The 11,656-nt window shown below is 17.5% G+C and overlaps 1 pseudogene; it reads left to right on the top strand.

Moving 5' to 3' along the window:
- The first annotated feature begins 4,113 nt into the window (after window positions 1-4,113).
- On the top strand, window positions 4,114-5,016 carry LOC124957136 (annotated as a pseudogene).
- Window positions 5,017-11,656: the final 6,640 nt, after the last annotated feature.

The raw sequence follows: 11,656 nt of genomic DNA, 5'->3' as shown, positions 1-11,656 counted from the left end.
TATTGTAATTAATGCAATTATTGTGATTATTGTTATTATTGTTTTTATTGTAATTATTTTTATTATTGAGATTATTGTTATTAATGTTATTATTTTCGTTATTGTTATTGTTGTTATTGTGATTATTGTTATTATTGTTTTTATTGGATTATTGTCATTATTGTTATTATTGTTATTATTGTTATTATTATTATTATTGTTTTTATTGCATTATTGTTATTATTGTTATTATTGTTATTATTGTTATTGTTGTGATTGTTTTTATTGTTGTTATGTTTTTTATTATTTTTCTTATCTTTACTATTAATATTATTATTATTATTATATATCTTATTATTAGCTTTATTACATTCGTTACTTCATCGTTATTATTATTATTATTATTATATTATTATATTTATTTTATTATTACTATCGTTATTGCTAATATTATTATTATTATCGTTATTGTTATTATCGGTCATAATCATTTTAGGATTATCCTTATTATATTTATTATTATTATTATCGTTATTATAAACAGTGTAACTATTATTTTCATTAATATAATCGTTATTATTATTATGATTGTTATTATTTTCGGTATTATTATTATTATTATTATTATTATTATTATTATTGTTATTGTTATTGTTATTGTTATTGTTATTGTTATTGTTATTGTTATTGTTGTTATTATTGTTATTGTTATCGTTATTGTTATTGTTATTGTTATTGTTGTTATTATTGTTATTGTTATTGTTATTGTTATTGTTATTGTTATTATTATTATTATTATTATTATGTTCTTTGTCGATATAATTATAGATATTAATATTTTTATTATAATTAACCTTATTATTAGTATCTTTGTTATAATTATTATTATTATTTCTTTATTATTATTATCTTTATTATAAAGATAAATAAAAAGCATATAAAGCGGTGCATCTCCGGAAAACCGTGATCGGAAATGCAGTGCTAAGCATAGAGGAGAGAGTAATGACCTTCGGGTGCTGGCAGAAGTCCTAGGAATACTACCCGAGAGAACGGTGGACCGCGAGATTGATCAATGTCGTGAAGCTTTGAATGGAAAGGCGGCATGGTGGGATCAACTATTAATTGACCCATTTCCTGAGTGAGGACGGATATTTCCGAGCCTAGCTATATAAGATGTATCTTTTAACCTAAAAAATTGGTAATATATTATCGATTAATATTTTTATTCTCTTCTATATATTATAAACTATACAATATTACAAATCTAGAAATTATTAAAACTAAACTAAAAAGTATTGTAGATACTCAATTTATATAAAAAATAAATTCTATATTCATAGAATTAATCCTTATAAATATCCACTCTATTAATAATCTTATTTTTATTAATAAAAAAGTCATAGATAAAACTTATAAATCCTAAATTCAAAAAAAAAGAATATTTATTACTAATACAATTTAAAATATTTTATACTATGTCTTTGGACCCACACTCTAATATTTAAAAAAATTAAACTATTTAAATCGAAATTTAAATTTTTATACTAAACTTAATTATTCCTTGCACCTTGCCTTTCCCCCTTCCCTTCCTTTATTATTTTTCTTATTTTCTTATTTTTTTCTTTTCTTCTTATTTCTTATTTCTTATTTTTTTTCTTTATTAACTATATTATGAATATCCTTAACCTTAAAATTAAAAAATTCAAAGGAACTCAATATATGATTAATATAAAATAATCACTATAAAATACATTTTTATAATTTATTTGAAAAATCTGACTTTCACCTAAATAGTTGTCTTATCCTAAATAAATATAATGAATATGTAGCTCTCAAAAAACATATAATCATTAATAATAATTTAACTCTAACTCTTCATCTTATTAATCTTATTAATAAAAAAATCTCTCTAATTAAATTTAATCTAATTGGAGCAGATAAATTTGAAGAACACAATACAAATTAAAATAAACTTAAAGGTGGATAAATACTTATAGAACCTTTATTTAAATAAATTAATCGCCTACCAAAACGCTCATGATTAATATTAACAATATAAAATAACCCCGAAGAACATAATCCATGAGCTAAAATTATTATTAACCCTCCAATTAATCCGATTTTTGATAAAGTAACTATTCCTCTAATTAATAATCTTATATGAACAATTGATGAATAAGCTACTAATATTTTTATATCAACTTGAATCAAACATAATAAACTTATTAAAATACCTCCAATAACTTTCAATGTAATAATTATGTTTCTATAACTTACTATATTTAAATAAAAAATTTGAATTATTCGTAATATACCATAACTATCTAATTTAATAATACTCCAGCTAAAATTATCCAGCTAAAATTGATCTATAAACTGGAGCTTCAACATGAGCCTTAGGAAGTAAAATATGAAAAAAAACTTAGGTAACTTAACTATAGATTCTAATGAACTTAAAAAAAAATATAATACCATCTAACTTTATACCTAAAAAATTAATATTAAAATTATTAATTTTCTATTATTTATATATAATACTACTAGTAACCATAAAAAAGGTATAGAAGAAACTACTGTATATATTAATATATATATAGCTGATTTATACCGTTCATATGAATATCCTTCATATAAAATTAAAAAAAAATAGAAGTGTAGCCTCAAATATTAAATAAAATACCAATAAATTTAAAGAAAAAAAAAAAAAAAACATATAATTAATAAAATTATTAAAATTATAATTCTAAATTCTATTAATTTTATTATATTAATTATTAATATATATCTCCTAATTCATAATCTTAAAATTACTAATATATAAGAATAATAATCTAAAAAAAAATATATATATCCTCCAATTCATATATTTCTTGTATAATATAATATTATAATTAGTATATACCTTGAAAAAAAAAATAATTGATTTTCCAAATTTTATAAACTTAAATTAAATAAACCTACTATAAATATTAACCTCAAAACTAATTTTATCATACTAAATTAAAATTTTTAAATATTCCTTTTCTTTAAAACGAATAACTATAATAACTATAGAAATACCTAAAATTCCTTCTATTACAAATATGACAATAAAAATTAATAAATAAATTTCTCTTTTTAAATGTATTAATATTATAAAATATTAAACAAATTAATAACAACAATAACTTCAATACATACCAAAACTATCAATACATGATTATAATATTTTCATATTAAAATTAAAACTTATTATAAATAAAATAAAACCAAAAAAATAATTTATTAAATCTTTCTCCCAAATTAACTATATATATAAATAACTTAAATTAAATTAAATTAATTATTTTTTATATTAGCTTAATAGTTTAATAAAACATAAATTTTGTAAATTTAAATTAAATATATAATTATTTTTAAGCTTAAAAATTTCTATTTCAAAAAAATAGATGTAGAATTTTCTACATCTTTAATTTCCAAAATTAAAATTTTTTTGAAAATATTTTTTGTTATCATCTTTTAATTTTATTATAAATAATTTTACTTTATGTTAAAATCAATTATTATAAATCTTTGATAAATAATATTTATGATTAATAATATTATCCATCTTAATATTCTTTATTTTACACCAAAATTTATCTATTATCCAATCAATAATTCTATTAATTATATTTACAATCAGATCTTGCCTTTTTCTTAGAATATTTTATATTTTTTCACTATATTCATTTTTAATTTTTTTATTAATTATTGGAGGATTAATAATTTTATTCATAATATTTCTCAGACTTATTTCTAATCAATATATAACTTCAAAATGAAAAACTTTTTTATTTTTTCTAATATTAATTATATCTATCAATATCCTTTTCTTAAATATCTTCAATAACTAATTTCAGTTTAAATTCAAATTTAATCAATTTATCAATTAAGTATATATTATTCAATCATTCATTTATAAACTTAAATCAATTAATAGAATTCCCTTTTAATATTTATATTATTATTTTAATATTTTTTCTCTTAATTAATCTTATTCTAATTACAAAAATTTGTCTCATTAATACTAACCCCTTAGGAATAATTAAAAATTATTTAATGAATAAATCCTTTATTTATAAAAATTCTTTATTAAAAATTACTATAAATTCTCTTATTAATTTACCTACCCGTATTAATATTAATTATTGATGAAATTTAGGATCTTTGTTTGGACTATCCTTATTAATTCAATTAATTTCTGGAATTTTCTATCTATACATTATTGCCCTTCAACTGATATAACTTTTACAGAGTAATCGTAATTATACAAGACATAAACTATGGATGAATTATACGAATTCTTCATAGTACTGGAGCTTCAATTTTTTTTTATTTGTTTATATATACATATTGGACGAGGGATCTACTATCAATCTTTTAATCTTACAAAAACATGGATATTGGAGTAATAATTTTTCTTTAACAGTAATAACTGCTTTTTTAGGATATATTCTACCTTGAGATCAAATATCCTTTTGAGGAGCAACAGTCATTACAATCTTCGTTCATTACAATTCCATATATGGACAACTCTAGTAGAATGAATTTGAGGAGGATTGCTGTAGATTTTTCAACACTTAATCGATTTACTCCTTTCGTTTTATCATACCATTTATTATTCTATTTATAGTAATTATTCATCTAATATTTCTTCATGAAGAGGTTCTTTAAATCCTTTAGAGATTAATAGCAAAATCTATAAATTTTCTTATAAAAATTCTCATTGAAAGATTTAATTACTTTTATTATTCTAATAATTACACTTTTTTCATTTATATTTCAATATCCATTTTTATTAAGAGATCCAGATAATTTTATTAAAGCAAATCCAATAATTACTCCAATCCACATTAAACCTGAATGATACTTCTTATTGCTTATGTCATTCTACGCGGAATTACTAATAAATTAGGTGGAGTAATTGTCTTACTATTAGCAATTTTAATTCTATTAATTCTACCCTTAATTAATTCACCCAAAAAATTTAATCTTAAATTCAATCCTCTTTATTAAATCAATTTTTGAATACTTTTCTCAACATTTTATATATTAACTTGACTAGGAGGTCAAGAAATAGAAACACCTTTTCATTGAACTTACACAATTCTATGCAATTTATATTTTTTAATTTTTATTAATATAATTGATTAAATAAATTGATTTATACTATTAATTAAATAAATATTTTTAGTTAATAAGCAAATAAATGCATATATTTTTGAAAATATAATTATAGAAATTAAAATTTTCTATTAACTTTATTTAGTATATATAAATTTTTTAATAACTTATTTAATTAATTCTAAAGTTAATGCACTAATTCTGCCAATATAATAATTATATTAGATAAAATATTTCATCTTCTCTAAATTAAATTAATTTTCTAATAATTTAATTAAAATTTATTTTTATTTAATAAATAAATTTTACTTGTATTACATTATTTAATATATTAATAATACTACCCCTGTGTGAACATGTTAAATAATTTAATGTATTAACTTCATATTTTAAATAATTTATTCAATTTATTTATTTTAATAATTATATTATAAATCTTATTTTCATTAATAATTTCAATAAATGTTAATAATAATTTTATATCTAACTTTAATTCATTTAAAATCTTTTTTTATTAATATATCAAATATAAATATATTTTAAAATAAATACTAAAAATAAATTTAATATATATTTATTCTTAAAATATAGTATCAACAAAAATATATTAAATTATCATATCGCAATCGAAGTAAACACCCTCGAATCCAATTATTAAATTATAAATATTAAAATTAAAAAAATTCTCTTTAAAATTTAATATCCTATAACCAAAAAAATATAATTATAATAAGATCCCTAAAATTACAATTAATTATATATTCACCTAAAAAAATTAATGTAAATCTCACCTTTATATTCAATATTAAATCCAGAAACTAATTCTACTCTCCCTCAATAAAATCAAAAGGCGTTCGATTTAACTCAGCCACTATACTTACAAATAATATAAAAACTATAAATTTACCTATCAAAATTTAAAAATTTCTTCCTGAAATTTAAAAAAATCAATTAACTTAAATTTTTCTACATAAAAAATATAACAAAAAAAATCGAAAATATAGAAACTCATAGGATAAAGACTGAGCAACAGATCGAACTCCTCCTAAAATTGAATATACTGAATTTGATGATCAACCTCTTATTAATAATAATAAATTCCTAATCTTAAACAACTTATATATATAATATAAATAAATTTATAGAAATAAATTTTCATTAAAAGGTAAACCAATCATTAACATTAAACTATAAAAAATCCAACTATTGATCTTAAATAATAAAATAAATAATTCAATTATATAATTAATATTTTCCTTAACAAATAATTTAATTGCATCACTAAACGATTGGAAAATATCTAAAATAAAACCTTATTAGGACCTTACGATCCTGAATATATCCTAATAATTTACGCTTTAATAATACAAAAATGCAACTCCTACTAAAATACCAATTATTATTAATATTAACCTTATAAAATAAAAATATATCTTTTACAAAAATTTATTTTAATTAAATATTAATTTAAATTTTTCTTCTCTCTCTCTCTCTCTCTCATAATTAAATTATTATCTATTATAAAATTTATTCTAATTATACAAATTTTAATTGTTATAAACTTAATAAATCAATCAACTTCAATATATTAATTTCAATTATTTATATTTATAACTCTCCTATCTAAATTTAACAATTATTAAAATCTATATAATAATTATTTAATTTTATCCTAAAATTAATTTTATCACTAATCTTATAATAAAATATTAATATTTAAGTCCTTTCGTACAATAAAATATATTCTTTTATAGATAAAATCGATTTGGCTTACACCCGAATCTGAACTCAAATCATGTATGATTTTAATAGTCGACACAGACTAAAATATAAATTTCCTCCACTAATTTTTATCATAATTCAACATCGAAGTCGCAACAATGTATCAATATGAACTCTCCAAAATTATAACGCCGTTATCCCTAAGGTAATTTATTCTAATAATTCTAATAATAATCAAACAATTCAAATTCATTTATGTTTAAATTTTATTAAGGTCTATTAATTTATTATCCTCCTCATAAAATATATCTATTAATTAAATCTTCTATAAATATCAATTCTAAAAAACAAATTTTATTAAATTCTATAGAGTCTTATCGTCTTATAAAATATATAAACGCATTTTAACTTTATTTAAATTCAATATTATTCTATTGAGACAATTTATATCTTCATCCACTCTTTTATTCCAGTTTTCAATTAAAAAACAAATGATTTTGCGTGCCTTTGTTACAGTCAGTATACTGCAACCTTTTCATAATTAATCAATGGCAGAATACATCTATTATTATTATCTAATAAGCCATATTTTTGACTAAACAGGTGAATATATTTTTATTAAAAAATAAAGTTTCGTCAGAATCCTAATATAACTTCAAACTAATATATTAATCTTATATAACCTATAAATTTACTAATTAATAATTATATCAATTATTTTTATTATTAAATAATTTTTTTCTATAAAATAAAAATTATAAATTTTAAATCTTTTATTATCCTCTTATTATAAATTACTAACATTAACAAAAATTCAACTTTTATGAATATTTTTATTATTTAAATAAAATTTTAATTAATTTTATATTCTAGTTATCCAAAATATTAATTTATAAACTATCTATCTAAAAATAATTTTTTTTATATAATTTATAAATCTGAATTATATTCAATTCTAAAAATTAGATATCTTTAAAATTGTTTAACATTTAATTCTATTGAAAATAATTAATAATATTTCTACATAACTAAAATTTTTAAATAAATCTATTAATTCGAGACAATATTGTTAATTTAAATATTTTAATTAATCAACCTCTTATACAAAAGATACAATTATTAAATTACTTTCTTATTTTTTTTCAAAATGATTTTCATTACTATCAACAATATTAATCTTATTTATTTTTATTTATACTTTAACTGTTAATTTAACATTCTTTTATTTAAAAATAATTAATTAAAACTTTATTAATTTATTATATAATATTTATAATTATTTTTACTTATTTTATTAAATGTTTATCTATTTAATAAAATTATATAAAATTTTAATTAGTATTTCTATTATTCTATTTATTGTAAATAAATTATTTTTTATAAACTAAAATCTCTATAATATACACTATGTATAATACATATTTATCAATAGGTACGTTCCGATACTTAAACTTACGACTTATTCCATTTTATTGAAAGTGATGGACAATTTGTATATATTTAATCTATTATTCAATTTAATAAATTTATTAAATTTACTTTTAAATCCATTTTCATAAAAAGATTAAATTTTTTAATCAAATAATTAAATTAATTGTAACTCATATTAATCTTAATTAAACCATATTTTGACTTGAATTATTTTACTTTATTAAATTTTATAAATTATATCCTATCTAACTTAATTAAATATTAAAACCAGCAATACATAAGTTTTAAATTAAGTTTATCTTATCGTGGATCATCAATTATTACACTGTTATTATTGTTATTATTGTTATTGTTATTATTGTTATTGTTATTATTATTATTGTTATTATTATTATTTTTTATTATTATTATTATATTATTGTTGTTGTTATTATTATTGTTATTATATGTTATTATATTATTATTATTTATATTATTATATATATATATGTTATTATTATTATTATTATATTATTATTATTATTATCATAATCGTTATTATTATTATTGTATTATTATTGTTGTTATTATTATTATTATTATTGTTATTATTATTATTATTAATTATTGTATTATTATGTTTATTATATATTATATTATTATTATTATTGTATTATTATTATTTTATATTATTATTATTATTATTTTTATTAATTATTATTATTTGTTATATTATTATTATTATTATTATATTATTATTATATATTATTATTATTATATTATGTTATGATAATTATTATTATTATGTTATTATTATTATTAATATTATTGTTCATAATTGATGAACATTTTACTGAAACAATCTGAACTATTACTCCTATAATAAATCTATTTAATTGCTATCACCTCATTAAAAATTTTATATATAAGAGAAGAATTCTTTTCACCAACTTTAACTGTTAATGCTATTAGCCATCAATGATACTGAAGTTATGAACTATCTGATTATAAAAACATTAACTTTGATTCTTATATACTTCCTTTTAAAAAAAATAATTCATCTCAATTTTGACTTTTAGATGTTGATAATCGATTAATTCTTCCTTTTAATATACCCATTCGTATCCTTACAATATCTACAGATGTAATTCACTCATGAATCATTCCAGCCTTTGGAATTAAAATTCATGTCACACCGGGACGTATAAATCAAACATTTATTGACATAATTCGTCTAGGAATCTTTTTAGTCAATGTTTTGAAATTTATGGTATAAATCATAGATTCATATCAATTATCATTGAATCAATTTCCTTAAATTTTATTAATTGAATTAATAATATGTAAATTAAATAAATATATAATCCTTAAGACACTTTAAAGAAGTAAAAGTCTCTTAAACTCTTAATGGTTATAAATAATTAACCCTTAATGATAATTTCAATTTTTCTACTAATTTAATTATTATTCTTATTTAAATTGATTTATTAAAATTAAATTAACTCAAATTTATTATAAATTAATAAACTCATTTTTATATTTTTTAATTATATTCTATTCTTAACTATTTAAAAGATTAATTAATTTATAACATTTAAATGTCATTTAAAAATTATTAACTTTATTAATATTTTTTTATTCCTCAATTAAGACCTTTAAATAATTCTATTTTTATTTTTTACTATCATTATTTATTAATCTATTTAATTTATATAATTATATTAATACTAATTAAAATAAATTATTTTTTTAAATAAAATAAATAAAGAATATTAAAAAAAAAAATATCAATTAAAATGAAAAATTTAACTTAATTTAAATGATAAGAAATTTATTTTCTATTTTTGATCCATACTCTTCACCCAATTAATCATTAAATTAATTAAGATTATTTATCCCCATTTTATTTTCCCTAATCAATTATATTTAATAACCTAAAATATTTATATTTTGATTCTCTATGAAGGAATTCTTATTAAAAGAATTTAATAATTAAAAAAAATAATTTTACTAATATTATTATTCTTTTTTCTATGTTTACAATAATTTTAATTATAAATTTTATCGGACTATTCCTTTATTTTTAGATCTTCAAGACATTTATCAATTATTTTACCTTTATCATTAACAATTTGATTAAGAATTATATTATTTTACTGATTAAAAATAACAAACTTATCATTTGCCCATTTAGTTCCACTTAATATACCCTCATCTTTAATAACATTTATAGTTTTAATTGAAACAATTAGAAACTTAATCCGACCTATAACATTAGCTATTCCGACTTATAATATTAGGTATATTTATCAGCTAAAATAATTACAGGCCATCTTCTTTTATGTCTTTTAGGATCAACAGGACCTTCAATAAATATAAAATTAGACCATTAATTTTTACACAAATTATTTTATTTATTTTTTAATTAGGTGTATCAATTATTCAATCTTATGTATTTATAATTTTTATATCTCTTTACTCAAATGAATTATAAATAAAAATGAACAAATCAAATCACCCTTATCACATAGTTATAATTAGACTATGACCTTTAATTTCATCTATTAATATTATACTTTTTTTAATTAGTTTAATTAAATGATTTTACTTTTTAAATATTAACTTAATAATTTATCCACTATTACTCTAACATTATCTTTAATTCAATGATGACGAGATATTGTGCGAGAAAGAACATTTCAAGGAATACATACATTTAATATCTTAACAAATCTAAAAATAAGAATAATCCTTTTTATTACATCAGAAATTTTTTTTTATTTCTTTATTCGGAGCATATTTCCATTCTTCCCTATTCCCAAGAATTAAAATTAGTATACTAATTTTAATAGTATACTAAGTTAATTATATATATAGTATTTTAGTAGTATATCAAAAAATATTATTATATTCAATCCATATGATGTCCCTCTATTAAACTCAATTATTTTAATTACATTTGAAATAACAATTACTTGATTTCATAATTCTATAATTAATAAAAAATTAAATATAGTATTATAACACTTTTTTACATAATTTGTCTAAGATTCACATTTCTTTATGTCAATTTGTTGAATAAAAGAGCTTCATTTACTATTGCTGATTCAGTTTTTGGATCAATTTTTTTCTAACTATAAGATTCTACGGAATCCATGTTTTTATTGGAACAATCTTTCTTTTTGTATGTTATTACGTATAATTAATAAACATTTTTCTAAAATTCATCACTTTGAATATGAAGCAGTTATGTGATACTGATACTTTGTAAATATTGTATGATTATTTGTTTATACATGATTATACTGATGCATTTTACTTACATAGTATATTAATTATATTTAATTTCCAATTTAAAAAATTATTAATTTAATAATAATATAAGTAATATTATTCATTA

Source organism: Vespa velutina, chromosome 24 (assembly GCF_912470025.1).
Source record: "Vespa velutina chromosome 24, iVesVel2.1, whole genome shotgun sequence".
In the NCBI taxonomy this organism is placed as follows: Eukaryota; Metazoa; Arthropoda; class Insecta; order Hymenoptera; family Vespidae; genus Vespa; species Vespa velutina.
This window is presented reverse-complemented; position numbering and strand designations above follow the sequence as displayed.